Source organism: Petaurus breviceps, unplaced genomic scaffold (assembly GCF_028583685.1).
Source record: "Petaurus breviceps papuanus isolate PSGF00001 unplaced genomic scaffold, PetGlider_PUasm1.0 139, whole genome shotgun sequence".
In the NCBI taxonomy this organism is placed as follows: Eukaryota; Metazoa; Chordata; class Mammalia; order Diprotodontia; family Petauridae; genus Petaurus; species Petaurus breviceps.
In genome coordinates, this window is record NW_027185697.1 from 21,356,362 (window position 1) to 21,370,616 (window position 14,255).

The 14,255-nt window shown below is 36.1% G+C and overlaps 1 pseudogene; it reads left to right on the plus strand.

Moving 5' to 3' along the window:
- Positions 1-12,544: 12,544 nt before the first annotated feature.
- LOC138145876 (elongin-B pseudogene) lies at positions 12,545-13,032 on the plus strand (annotated as a pseudogene).
- The last annotated feature ends 1,223 nt before the right edge of the window (positions 13,033-14,255 follow it).

The following is a 14,255-nucleotide window of genomic DNA, read 5'->3' on the forward strand; positions in this document are numbered from 1 at the left end:
GATAGAATATCTAAGTCTACTCTCCTTATGACATAATTATTTTTGTTGTTTTTGTTCAGTCATTGAGTCACTTCTGACTCTTCATGACCCAACGTAGCAAAGCACACCAGGACTCTCTATCTTCCACTCATTCTCAAAGTTTGTGTTTGTTCTTTCTGTGACCCTAACTATCCATTTCATCATCTACCATTTCCTTTTCCTTTTGCTGTCAGTTTTTCTCAGCAACAGGGTCTTTTCCAATGAGTCCTGTCTTCTAATTATGTGGCCAAAATATTTAAGATTCAGCTCAGCATTTGACCTTCCAATGAAGAGCCTGAATGAACTTCTTTAAGCATTGACCGATTTGATCTCTTTCCTGTCTAAGGAGCTCTCAGAAGTCTTCTCCAGCACCACGATTTGCAAGTGTCAATATTTGGAGGTACTCAGTTTTCCTTATAATCCAACTCTCACAGCCACACATTGCTACTGGAAAATCCAAAGCCTTGACTACATGGACCTTTGCTTATATAATAATGACAACAACAAGAACTACAGCCACAACAACACTAATAATAGAAATTAGGAATACTTGAAGCTTTGGGAAATACCAAGTAGTTTGCCTTCTTCATTCTATACAATAGGCTTGTAGGTACAATTGGTAGTTTTTTTAAAAATTATTATTATTATCCTCACTGTACAATTAAGGGAACAGGTCAAGCTAGATTAAGCAATTCACCAATAGTCATACAACCAGTATATATCTTAAGTAGGATTCACACTCAGTTCTTTCACATATGAAGTCTAACTCTCCACTGTATGTCATACCTAGATGCCTTCCCAGGGAGAGCAGTAGAGATCCACATTGATTTCCCCAATCTCATCTTGTTTGTTTTGTTTTGTTTTCTGCTACAATTAAAACTAAGCTGTTCACATAGCCAATACCTTCATTCAAACCTGGTAACAGACCAAATAATGATATATTATGCTGGTATTTCCCCCCTCTGAATTGTGGAGGAAAAAGTGGTAATAAATGGATTCTTTGTTTGGCTCAAGCATTTCCATAAACCCACTGAAGCCAATAGTAGTCCTCACATATGGAATGCTCTAATAACCTTTATAATTTTTTTCTATAAAAATCAATTTGAGACAATTTAATTCCCAATTTGTTCTTCCACTTAATATCATTGGATTTAGTTCCCCATTATCATCACATATCCTCAGAACTAATGCAGGTTGACAGCAGCGGACTTCCAAACGGAGAGAGTAACCAGGCTGGGGGCTGAGAGGCACAGAGCTGAGACATTTAAATTCAGTTTTTGTGTACCCCATCATGTTTTAGATGGAAGGTCCGTCCTTCTAAACAGCAAGGGTGGTCATTTTAATTTTATTTAATATTTTAATCATTTTTATCTATCTATCTATCCATTTATTTAATTGAAGTTGAGTAAGGAGAATGGCAAGAAGATGATATTGAATGAGAATGTTTTAAATTTGTTGACAAATCTAACTAAATCAATACTTTAATTCTAAACATTCTGACAATAGAAGAATGCTGTCATATGAAATATACAATCCAATACCGTATTCTGTATTGCAAGGGGTTGCAAATAACTATAATATGTGATTACAAAGACATGATAAATGGGAATGTGAGACAAGAGAAAAATACTTTGATTAGAATTTTCCCCAAAAATGTAGAATCTAGTCCAAAATCATTGTGGTTTAATGCTGAAAATACAACAAAATGAAAGTGAATATTTTAACTCATCCTTTTCTTGTCATCTAGAATGAGGAGACTCTGGCTTCTGGCCTCAGCTTTCCCCTACCAACTTAATTCAATCCCACTCTCTCATTTTAGATTTTAAGGCCATAAAAAGCTTAACCAGAGATCAAAAAAGCTTCTAAGACCCAATGTCAGAAATACTGGATTATTCAAATGTTTCTGAAACAAAATGAAATAAAAATTAGCCAGATTACATAAGGTCTTTAAGGGTAAAAGGAGAAAAGGAATATGTTGAATAGTTTTCTGTTTCATTTTTGTAAAATCCAAGTCAACAGAAAGAAAAAAAAATCAGTCTGAAAAAGCATGATACCAAAATTCTATCCTTGCCTTGCTTCAAATGTTTCCTAATGTTTAAACTTAATTAAAGATGTTCATTTTTTCCAGTATATACTGCTTCATTTTTGTTTGTTGAATTTTAAAATTACACATATATGCGTGTATTTATATATGTGTTGTTCAGTCATTTCAATTCTCTCCAACTCTTTGTGACCCCATTTAGAGATTTCTTGACAAAGATACTGTAGTATTTTACCATTTCTTTCTCCAGCTCTTTTCACAGATCACCAAACTGAGACAAAAGGTGTGAAGTTACTTGCCCAGATTTATACAGCTTGAAAGTGTCTAAGGACAAATTTGAATTGTCCTGACTCCAAGCCCAGTTCTCCATCCACTGAGTGGATCTAGCTGCTATCGATCTATTTATCCATCTTTCTGTCTTTCTATCTTGTCTATCTTTCTGTCTGTATCTATCTACCTATTTATCAAACTATCTACCTATATATCTATGAAAAACACACACCTATATGTACTTGCATATATACACAAACATACACCTACATATGCACACATGTGTGTATGTTCAAGCATGAATGTGCATGCCTGAGACAGCTGAGTGACATAATAGATAGAGTCTTGGACTTGGAGTCAGGATTGTCAGAGTTTGTAATTGTCTCAAACATTTACTAACTGGGTGAGTCTGGGCAAGTCATTTAACATCTTTATACCTGAGTTTCCTTATCGTTTGAAAAAGTAGGATATTCACTCTTTAACTCTTTGGGTTATGATGATCATTAACTGAGTTAACATATAGAAATCTTTAAAGTGCTTTCAATAAATGGTAATTAAAATAGATGTTGATAGATGGATGGATGGGTAGACAGACAGACAGACAGACAGATAGATAGATAGATAGATGGTTAAGATGCTGCCAAGATGTATTGTAAGCAAAGAATCATAACCCATAGCTCAGTAAAAGTTTGAAATCCTCTTTATCCCCTTTATACAGATTTTTCCAGGAGTCGTTCCTCCCTGCTTGTGCAATTTCTATCATAATAAATCCATGGATAAAAGAACAAAAGGTCTTATAACCAAGCTTATAAACTTTAATTGTTCATCCACCTCAGAAGCAATCACATGAAGGAGTTCAATCAGTATTCAATAGGAAAAGCTTGTTATTTTCTTTAAGAGCCAGAGATTAGAAAGGCCCTCTCATGCTGCTTTAGTGTAGAAAGATCTGTTCTCCTTTAGAACTATGCCTAAAGGGCAAGCAGACTGTGCATACCTTTTGATCCAGCAATACCACTACTAGGTCTGTATCCCAAAGAGATAACAAAAAATGGAAAAAAAAGACCTACATGTAAAAAAAAATACCTATAGCAGTTCTTTTTGTAGTGACTAATAATTGGAAATTGAGGAGATGCCCATCAGTTGGGGAATGGCTGAACAAGTTGTGGTATATAAATATACTGGAATACTATTGTGTTGTAAGAAATGAGGAGCAGGTGGATTTCAGAAAAACAAACCAAAAAACAAATTCTAGAAAGACTTACATTAATGAATGCTGAGGTAAGGGAGCAGAACCAGAAGAACATTGCACTATTTTCACTATTTTGTGACTTTTCCATTTTGTTCTGTTTCTTCTTTCACAGCACGATTAATGTTTAAATACGTTCACATAATTGCGCATGTATAACTTGTATCAGATTTCTTTCTGTCTTGGGGAAAGGAAATGGGAGGGAGGGAGGGAGCAACTCAACACCTTATAGAAATGAATGTTGAAAACTCTCTTTACATGAAATTTGAAAAAAAATAATATTCACACCAAAAAAAAAAAAAAAAAACCAAAACCCTGCCCTCGTGGTATTTGGGGAGAGGTTACATTTCTTGTTTCCTGTTGATTTGGTGAGGTTCATTTTCACAGGTGGCCTGGGTCTGATAAAAAGTAGCATGCTTAGCATGCTTGTGATCATATCTTTGTGCACAAATGTTTACTTTTATAAATCATATCACCTGGTAGAATGTAAATGCTAAATATGTGTTTTATTCATTCATTTGAAATAAACTCTTGAGGACTATTTATTAAATATCTCATACTTCTAAACATATTTTATTTACTTACTATTTGTGTGACTAATTAATTCAATTCTATATTGAGCTTCAGTTTTCTCAGGTGTAAAATAGTTGCTTGTACTGAATGATATGTAACACAATATTCCTATTTTAACATTTAGCATATTTTCTGATTCAGAATTCCCATTTATATCTGGGCAAATGTTCCCTATTTATAAACAGGGGTCATTATTTTTAGTGATTGAAAAGATTCTTCCACAATGGTGGGATGGAGAGATGTTATGTCAGGATATAGTCAATGATCTTACTGCATTGTAAGCAGGGGATAGAGTAGGAAACCCTTTGGGGAGAAAAAGGCTGGTATTTATGAAAGACCAGGTAAGATCTGGGTTAGATCCAGATAGTTAAGTAATGTTAGATGGATGACAGAGTTATGAGATTAAGATCTTGTTGTTGGAATATCTCAAAGAATTCTAAGCTTCTACACACTGCATCTTCTAGCTGCCTAAACATGGATTGAGGCAGAGATTCTCTAAAGTTTACCTCCCTCTGGAGACTTTCAAAATATTCTTCTGTAACCAAAACTAAGTCATTCATGTTTCTAGTAAACTGATTCAAGTCTGGTAACAGAACAAATATATATATTTTAAAAAATAATAATATTTTCCTAATTACATGTAAAAACAATTTTTAACATTTTATTTTTAAAATTTTTAACTCCGAATTCTCTCCTTCCCTCTAATCCAGCACACTTCTCTCAGATGACAAGCAAGTTGATGTAGGCTATACATATACAATCATGCAAAACATTTTTATATTAGTCATGCTGTAAAAGGAAGTACAGAGCAAAAAAAAACCCATGAAAAATAAAGGAAATTAAAATAGCATGCTTTGATCCTCATTCAAATTTCATCAGTTCTTTCTCTAGAGGTGGAGAGCATTTCTCATCAAGGAATTGTCTTAGATCATTGTGTTGTAGAGAATGTCAAAATCCCTCACAGCTGATCATCATACAATATTGCCATCATTGTGTTTAATGTTCTCCTGGTTCTGTTCATTCTGAAATCATTCATGTATATCTTTCCAAGCCCCCCCCCCCTTTTCCCCTAAAAACATTCTGTTTATTATTTCTTATATTACAAAAGTGTTCATTCAACGTTTCACCAATGTAGGAACTTCCCTTCAATTTCCCATTCTTTGACACCACAAAAAGAGCTGCTATAAATATTTTTTTGTACATATAGATCCTCTTGTCCTTTATTTATTTGGGTAGCAGTGGTATTTCTGGAACAAAGCGTGTGCAGAGTTTTACAGCCCTTTGAGCATAACTCCAAACTGCTCTCAAGAATGATGGGATCAATTTCCACCTCCACCAACATTGCAGTAGCATTGCAATTTTCTTACATCCCCTCTAACATTTATCTGATAAGTCTGAGGTTGTAGCAGCAAGCACCCCAACATACCCAGGGTGGCTACCAACACAGGTTCCCAGATCTGCTTTTCTAAAGGAAAGCAATTCAAAATTGGTTAAAAATCTTGCTTTAAACAATCAAACCAATCATTTATCTAGTTCAGGGGGAAAAGTCAGCATCCCAGACTTTAGAGTATATGGACAGAAGTTACAAGCAGAAGTTACAAGAAGACAGAGAAACATTTCAAGCAGAGAGGCCTCCAATGGTCTGACCATTACATCCATACCTAGGCAAAGTTACCAGAGAGGGAAGCATCAACATATGGGTTTTCAAAGCCAGGGGGCTCAATGGCTGCCCAGAGTCTCTTCTCGTCAAATCACACAACACTTTTCAAAGTGAGCCTCAAAAGAAAGCCTCTCATCAGGATTTACAAAGCCTTCTGCTGGCTCAGAGAATGTAACAACCCTCTTGACCCATTGCCCAATCAAAAAGCATTTCTAAAAAGCAAGCCTCCTGACACAGGCTCCAGGTGCACTCAAGCCTGTTAAAGGGCCTAGAGGCAAGGAAGATGTTAAATTCCCATTCCCATAAAAAAGTTAATACTTCAGTTGTGTTAATTTGCATTCCTCTACTAAAGAGTTATTTAATATATTTTTATATGACTATGAAAGTTTTTATTCCTTTGTCTGAAAACTACCTACTCATATCTTCTGGGTTTTATTTATTAGAGAATCTCTTAAATTCTTAAATTTGACTCTATTGTCCATATTTTTTAAAATAAAATTCCCAGTTTTTTTATTTTCTTTTAATGATGGCTGCATTGCTTTTATTTGATCAAAAGCTTTTAAAAATATTATAATCAAAATCTACCTTATGTCCCATAATGACATCTATCTCTTGTTTTGTCATAAATTCTTCCCTTACCCATAGAACTGAAAAATAAAATATTCCATGTTCCCCTCAATTGCCCATAATATCACCCTTTTTGTTCAAATCATGTACCCATTTTGACCATAATTTGGCATACAGTGTGAGATATTGGTATCAGCCTAGTTTCTATCAAACCATTTTCCAGTTTTACCAGCACTTTTTTGGCAAATACTGAGTTACTGTCCCAAAAGCTTAGATTTTAAAATTTATCTAACACTAGATTAATAAGATCATTTACTACTGTGTATTGTGTATTTAATCCATTACATTAATCCACTTCTCTATTTCTTAGCCAGGAAAATATTGTTTTGATGATTACTGCATTATAATACAGTTTGATATCTGGCATGACTAGGGTAACTTCCTTTATTTTTTTTCCCATTAATTCCCTTTATATTCTTGACTTCCTGTTCTTTCAGAGGGATTTTTTAAATGATTTTAAGCTTCATAAAATATTGTTTGGTAATTGTATTCATGTGACACTGAATAAGTAAAGTAAAATGGAATTATAATTATTATATTGGCTCCGCCTACCCATGATCAATCTTTTATTTTTTTAATTAGATCTGACTTTATTCGTGGAGTGTTTTGTAATTATGTTTATATTATTTCTGGCTTTGTCTTGGCAGTTAGACTGCCAAGAATTTTATGTTGTCTACAGTTATTTTAAGTGGAATTTACCTTTCTGTCTCTAGCTGCTGGGCTTATTTGGTAATTTATATATATATATATATATATATATATATATATAAATGCCCATGATTTATGTTTTATGTTGTGCAACTTTTCTAAAATTATTAATTATTTCAAATAGTTTTATTTGATTTCATAGGATTCTCTCGGTATGCCATCATGTCATATGCAAAGACTAATAGTTGTTATGTTCTCCTCGTTAATTCTTCTCTGTAATATTGAACCAGTTTTTCATTCCTGACATAAAACACACCTGGTCAAAATGTATGATTCTTGTGATTTATTGCTGTAACAAGCTTGCTAGTATTTTATTTGGAATTTTGGCATCAGTTTCCACTAGGGAACTTGTTCTATAGTTTTCTTTCCCCATTTTCAGTTTTCCAGGTTTAATTATTAGCATTACATTTTTTCTAATAAAAACAATGTGATAGGACTCATTCTTCACCTATCTTTCCAAATTGTTTCTGTAGAATTATAATTAAGTGTTTTTGAAGTGTTTGGAGAATTCATTACACGGCCCTGGAGAATTTTTCTTAGGAACTTCATTGATGACATATTCAATTTATTTTTTGAAGATCAGGTTATTAAAATATTCTATTTCCTTTCCTGTTCATCTGGACAACTCATATTTTTGTAACTATTAATTCTTTTCATTTAGGTGGTCAGATGTATTGGCACATAATTGGATCCAACAGCTCCTAATAATTGCTTTCATTTCCTCTTCATTGGTATTGATAATTGTTTTTTATACTTTGAAAAGGATAATTTGCTTTGTATCCTTTTTTAAAAATTAAATTATAATTCCTTCAAAATCAGATTGGAACAAATGGAAGCTAATGACTTTATTTATGAGAAATCAAGATACTATAAAACAAATACAAACAAATGAAAAATAGAAGGTGATGTGAAATATCTCATTGGATAAACCACTGACCTGGAAAATAGATCCAGGAGAGATCATTTAAAAATTATTGGACAAGCTGAAAGCCATGATCCAAAAAAGAGCCTAAATATCATCTTTCAAGAAATTGTCAAGTAAAATTATCATGATATTCTAGAACCAGAAGGCAAAATAAAAATTGAAAGAATTCACTAATCATCTCTTGAAAAAGAACCCAAAAAGAAAACTTCTGAGAATATTATAGCCAAATTCCATATTTCCCAGGTCAAGGGAAAAAAAATACACACACACACACACACACACACACACACATACGACAAATGGTCAGGAAGAAACAGTTTGAGTATTGTGGAAACACAATCAGGATAACACAAGATCTAGCAGCTTCTACGTAAAGGGATCAAAGGACTTGGAATATGATATTCTGTAGGTTAAAGGAGCTAGGATTAAAACCAAGAATCACCTACCCAGCGAAAATAAGTATAATGCTGTAATGGCAATAGGAATTTGAAGATCTTTCATGCCTCTTAATAAGCCCAGGTGAATTTGAGGACCTTTCCTGATTTGAAAATATACTATGCCCCCTATTAGCCTGCTGGTGCTCACATGGAGCCTGTGGTGGGAGACTTTTTTGATTTTTGTAACTTTGTAATCAAGTGGGTCACTGAGGCTTCTGATGTTCTCTGATGCTGGAGAAGGCAATATATACCTGTGAGGTGAGGTTTTGCTTTGGGTCTCAGTTACGGAACAGTTATGTGATTTGGCCACATGAGACTCTGGGCTGCTGTTGATCCTACCCCCCACCCCACCCCACCTTTGAAAACCCAGATGTTGGTGATTCTCTCTGGTGACTAAGTAATTCTGTTATTTCTGTATTTTTGTCTGCTTGTAACTTCTGTTTGTATTCTCTGAAGTTTGGGGTGATGACTTTGTCCCCTGAACCAAGTAAATGATCCATGTTAGTTTGATTAAAGTAAGATTGTTAACCCTTTTTGAGTTGCTTTACTTTAGAAAAGCAGATCAAAGAACCTGTGCTAGCAGCCATCCTGGTTATGGCAGAGTGCTTGCTGTTACAAATGCTTCAGGGATAAATCTGGTCATTCAGGGAAACAGAGGATTTTCAAGCATTCTTTATGAAAAAACCAGAGCTGAGCAGAAAGTTTGACTTTCAAATGCAAGAAGCAAGAGAAGTATGAGAAGGTAAACAGGAAAAAGAAATCCTAAGGAATTTATTAAAGTTGAACTATTTACATTCCTACATTAAAAATGATTATTATAACTAATAAGACTTTTCTCAATATGAGGACAGTTGAAAGGAACATATATGTATACATACATAAATATGTATGTACAGGAGGGTGTATGCATGTATAAATGTATATGTGAGTGTGTTCATATGTGTGTACATGTGTACATAGCGGGCACAGGATGAGTTGAATATGAAGGGATGATATCTAAATATAAAATTAAGAGGTGAAAGAGGAACATAATGAGAGAAGGAAAAAAGGGAGAGATAGAATAGGGTAAATTATCTCATATATAAGAGACAAGACAGGGGCAGTTAGGGGGTGCAGTGAATAGAGCACCAGCTCTGGAGTCAGGAGGATCTGAGTTCAAATGCGGCTTCAGGCACTTAATACTTAGTAGCTGTGAGACCTTGGGAAGGTCACTTGGCCCCAATAGCCCTCCCTTCCCACCTCCAAAAAGAAAAACAAGAAGGAAAAAAGAGAAAAGAAAGAAGGAAGAAGGCAAGAGAAAACTTACAATGAAAGAGAAGAGCAGGAAGGTGAGAGGAAATGGGACAACCTGATTCTCATGGGATTTGGCTTAAGGAGGGAGTAACATACACACTCAATGTGGTAAATTTCTCTACAGGAAAGTAAGGGGGTGTATCAGCAATGCCATATTCACAATGCCTATAGAGATTACAAATATGCTGATATAATTATCCATTAGAAAATACGTCATGTTTGCCATATAAGGAAATAAACTAGAAAATTTATTAAGATACCAAAAGACTGAGTCCCAAAACCAGAAAGTGAAAGCCATCAGAGTAGTTATGACATTGGCACAGGTAGATAAAGTAGAAAGCACCCACATTTTCAAGCCTTTAAAACAGAACAGGCTACCTCAGGCAAAGGTCCTCCTCTCCCCACGCACAGCAACCACCCAGCGTCCTGGAAGCGCACTCCCAGCAGCTCCGGCCCCTGGCAGTCCTCAGCAGGAGTCCTTAGCAGAAAGTCCTTAGCAGTTCTAACTCAAAAAGGGCTTCGCGCTGCCACTGCCTCTGCTGCTGCCACCGTCACCACCACCGCCAGCCACCGAAGGGACGCTAGCTTGGCTTCCGCTTCCTCTTGCTCCGCCCCTTCCTGCTACGTCAGCAAGTCCAACGGGGCATGGAAGATCTTTAAATCCCATAACCCTTACAGGGGGTTAGGGGATAAGAAGGGAGAGGAGAGAAGGGAGGGCAGATGGGGGGGGAGGTACTTAGAAGCAAACATTTTTGAAAATGGACAGGGTTAGGAGAAAATAGAATAAGTGAAGGGTGGGAAAGGAGGGAGGGAAATATAGTCTTTGACAATATAACTACTATGGAAATGATTTCGGTAACTAAACATGTACAACCTATATTGAATTGTTTATCTTCCCATTTGGGGTAGGTGAGGAGGTAAAAAGGGAAAGAATATGGAAACCAAAGTTTTAAAAACAAATGTAAAAAAACATGTTTTTTACATGCAACTGGTAAATAAGATATACAGCCACTGGAGTACAGAAATTTATTTTGCCCTACTAGAAAGGTGGGAGTAGGGAATGGGGGAGGATATAAGAGAAAATAGATTGGGGAAGGGGTATTCAGTATGCTTTCTGACTTGGGGTGGGGGTAGGGGAAAGATGTATAGAAAATTTGTAACTCAATATCTTGTGGAAATGATTGACGAAAACTAAACATAAATAAGTTTTTTTAAATTAATTAATGGTTTATCTATTTTGTTAGTTTCTTCATAAAATCAACTCCTAGTTTTATTTGTTTTTCAATAGTTTTCTTACATTCATTTCTATTAATCTTTCCTTCAATTTTCAGTATTTCCAAGTTGGTTTTTAATTAGGGATTTTAAATGTGCTCTTTTTCTAATTTAGTTTTATTTCTGTGTTCAAGGCATTGGTTGCTTCATTCCATATCTTATCGATGTATGAATTTAGAGATATAAAATTCCCTTTACTGTCTTTTCTTCATCTTATAAAGTGCTGTATGTTGTTTAATTATTATTTTCTCTTCAGTAAAATTATTAATCGTTTGCATGATTTTTTGTAACACATTCTTTAGCATTAGATTAGTTTACAATTAATGTTAATCTTTCTTTCCACTGCCCTTTATTGAATATACTTTTATCACATTGTTATTTTAAAATTATGTATTTAATATTTCTACCTTTTTACATTAGATTGTCATTTTTTTTTAATGCCCTAATAGTCAACTTTTATGGAAGTGCCCTATAATGCTGTGGAAAAGAGTCTATTGCTTTCTATTCCTTTTCTGTTTTCTCCAGAGGTCTATCATGTCTAATTTTATAAAAATTCTGTTCACCTCCTTAACTTTTTTTCTTGTTTAATTTTTGATTTGATTCATCTAATTCAGAAAGGGCAAAATTGAAGTTCCCAATAGAATAATTTTGCTGTCTAATACCTCCTGTAACTTTTCTTTTAAAAATGTGGAAATCATTTTCATTTGTTGCATATATTTTTATTATTGATATTGTTTATATATCTGTGGTGGCTTTTAGCAACAGTAATTTTCTCCTTTGTCTCTTTTTAAATACACACACACACAAACACATATATATCCATTTGCTTTGCCTGAGATCATTGTTTCTACGCTTGCTTTTAATTTCTTTTTTCCCCCATTTGGCTAAAGAATAATAGATACTGAGATAAGCAAGGGGCACCCTGAGTGGAGGGGTTGGGCTCAGGGCATGAACGAGGGGAAAAGGGGCGAGCAGAAGCCAAGCTAGAGTTCCTGCGGTGGCTAGCAGTGGCGGCGACGGCGGCAGCAGCAGCAGAGGCAGCGGCAGCGCGAAGCCCTTTTTGAGTCAGCCAGAATTTCTGCTAAGGACTCCTGCTGAGAACTTCCAGGGGCCGGAGCTGCTGGGAGCACGCTTCCTGGACGCTGGGTGGTTGCTGTGAGTGGGGAGAGGAGGACCTTTGCCTGAGGTAGCCTGTTCTGTTTTAAAGGCTTGAGAATGTGGGTGCTTTCTACTTGATCTACCTGTGCCAATTTAATAACTACTCTGATGGCTTTCACTTTCTGGTTTTGGGACTCAGTCTTTTGGTATCTTAATAAATTTTCTAGCTTATTCCCCCATATGGCAAGCATGATGTATTTTGTGATGGATAATTATATCAGCATATCTACAATTTCCATAGGCATTGTGAATATGGCATTGCTGATACAGGCGGGGCCCCGGGCCGGGCTAGGGGCATCGGAATGGGGGCCTAGGAATGTATGGAGAAGGCCCTGCTCTGACCAGAGCTGGAGGGACAGGGGCTCGGACGCATTCGAGGCAGGAGGGTCGGATAAGACTCTCTCCTGTCCCTGGCCCCCAGGACGTGTTCCTATTGATCCGGCGCCACAAGACAACGATCTTTACAGATGCGAAGGAGTCGAGCACAGTGTTTGAGCTTAAGTGCATTGCGGAAGGCATCCTCAAGAGGCCCCCAGATGATCAGCGGCTCTACAAGGATGACCTGCTGCTGGATGATAATAAGACCCTGGGCGAGTGTGGCTTCACAAGTCAGACAGCCAGGCCTCAAGCACCAGCCACTGCGGGGCTGGCCTTTCGAACCGATGACGTATTTGAAACATTACGCATTGATTCTTTCTCCAGCCTTCCAGAACGGCCAGATGTCATGAAGCCTCAAGACTCTGGAAGTGGCACTAATGAGCAAACTGTGCAGTAATGGCCTGAGGCCCCACCCCCTATAGTTACCTAATAAAATAAAAAACTTTGGTGTTAGGCTGGTGCCTTAGCTCTCAGTCTCTGTCTCTCTCTGTCTCTGTCTCTCTCTGTCTCTCTCTCTGTCTCTGTCTCTCTGTGTCTATCTCTTTGTCTCTGTCTCTCCCAGTTTCTCTCTTATAAAGTCTTTCAGGTACACAAGTTATTCTTAAGTTATCCCTCTTCAAATTATTATTTTTTTTATTTTTTCCCCAGTGAAATATTTCATATTGTCATCTTTTCTTTTTAAATTTTGTTTTATTAGTTTTGGATGTCCCTTGTAGTCATTAGTTTCCACTTGCCCACCTTTAATTTTCAAGGAATTATATTCTTCAGTAAGCTTTTGTACCTCCTTTTTCATTTGGCTATTTTTATGTTTTAAGGAATTATTTTCTTCAATAAATTATTGCAATCTTTTTTTTTCCTCATTTTTTCTTGTACTTCCTTTGCTAAGCTGGTGACTCTGTGCCCTGCCCTCAAGATTCTCTTGTGCCATGCTTATTTCTTTTCCAAATTTTTTCTAACTTTCTCATTTGATAGTTAAAATTTTTAAGCTCTTCCTGGAATTATTTTTGGGCCTGACACTGATTCATATATTCCTTTGAGGCTTGTCATGTAGCAGTTTTGAAATTTCTGTCTCCTGATTTTGTGTTTTGATTTTTCCCATCACCATAGTAACTTTCTATGTTCTGTGTTTTTTTTTTCTCTCCCCATTCTTCCTGTCTATTTCTTGACTTTTAAATTTATGCTAAAGTTGGTCTCAGCTCCTCAAATAGATGAGACACTGTCCCATCTCCCATACTCCAGGTATTCCATGCTGCTGCTTTCAGAACTAATTCTGGGAATCTGTAAGATTTCAGTTCTTTCAAAGTTGTATAATTTAAGGAGATGTCTGTTCACTGTTCTCCTGGTCTGTGATTTTCTTCTGTGAGTGAACACAAGAATTTTTTTTTTTCCTGACCTGAACTTTTGACCAGGATTTCAGTTTTCCTGTGTCCACACACTCTGGTGTGATAATGCCCTTTCTCACTCATGGACTGTGACCTGGGTCTTAGAGCCAGGCCCTCATTCAGGCAATGGAATAAAGTTCTGTTCCTAGTACCATTCAAGTGCCCCCCTTTAATCTCCTTTTTAAAAATATATATTTTTATTCATCAACCTTCACTTCAACATGATTTTGAGTTCTAAATTTCCTCCACGTAACTCACCTCCCCCCA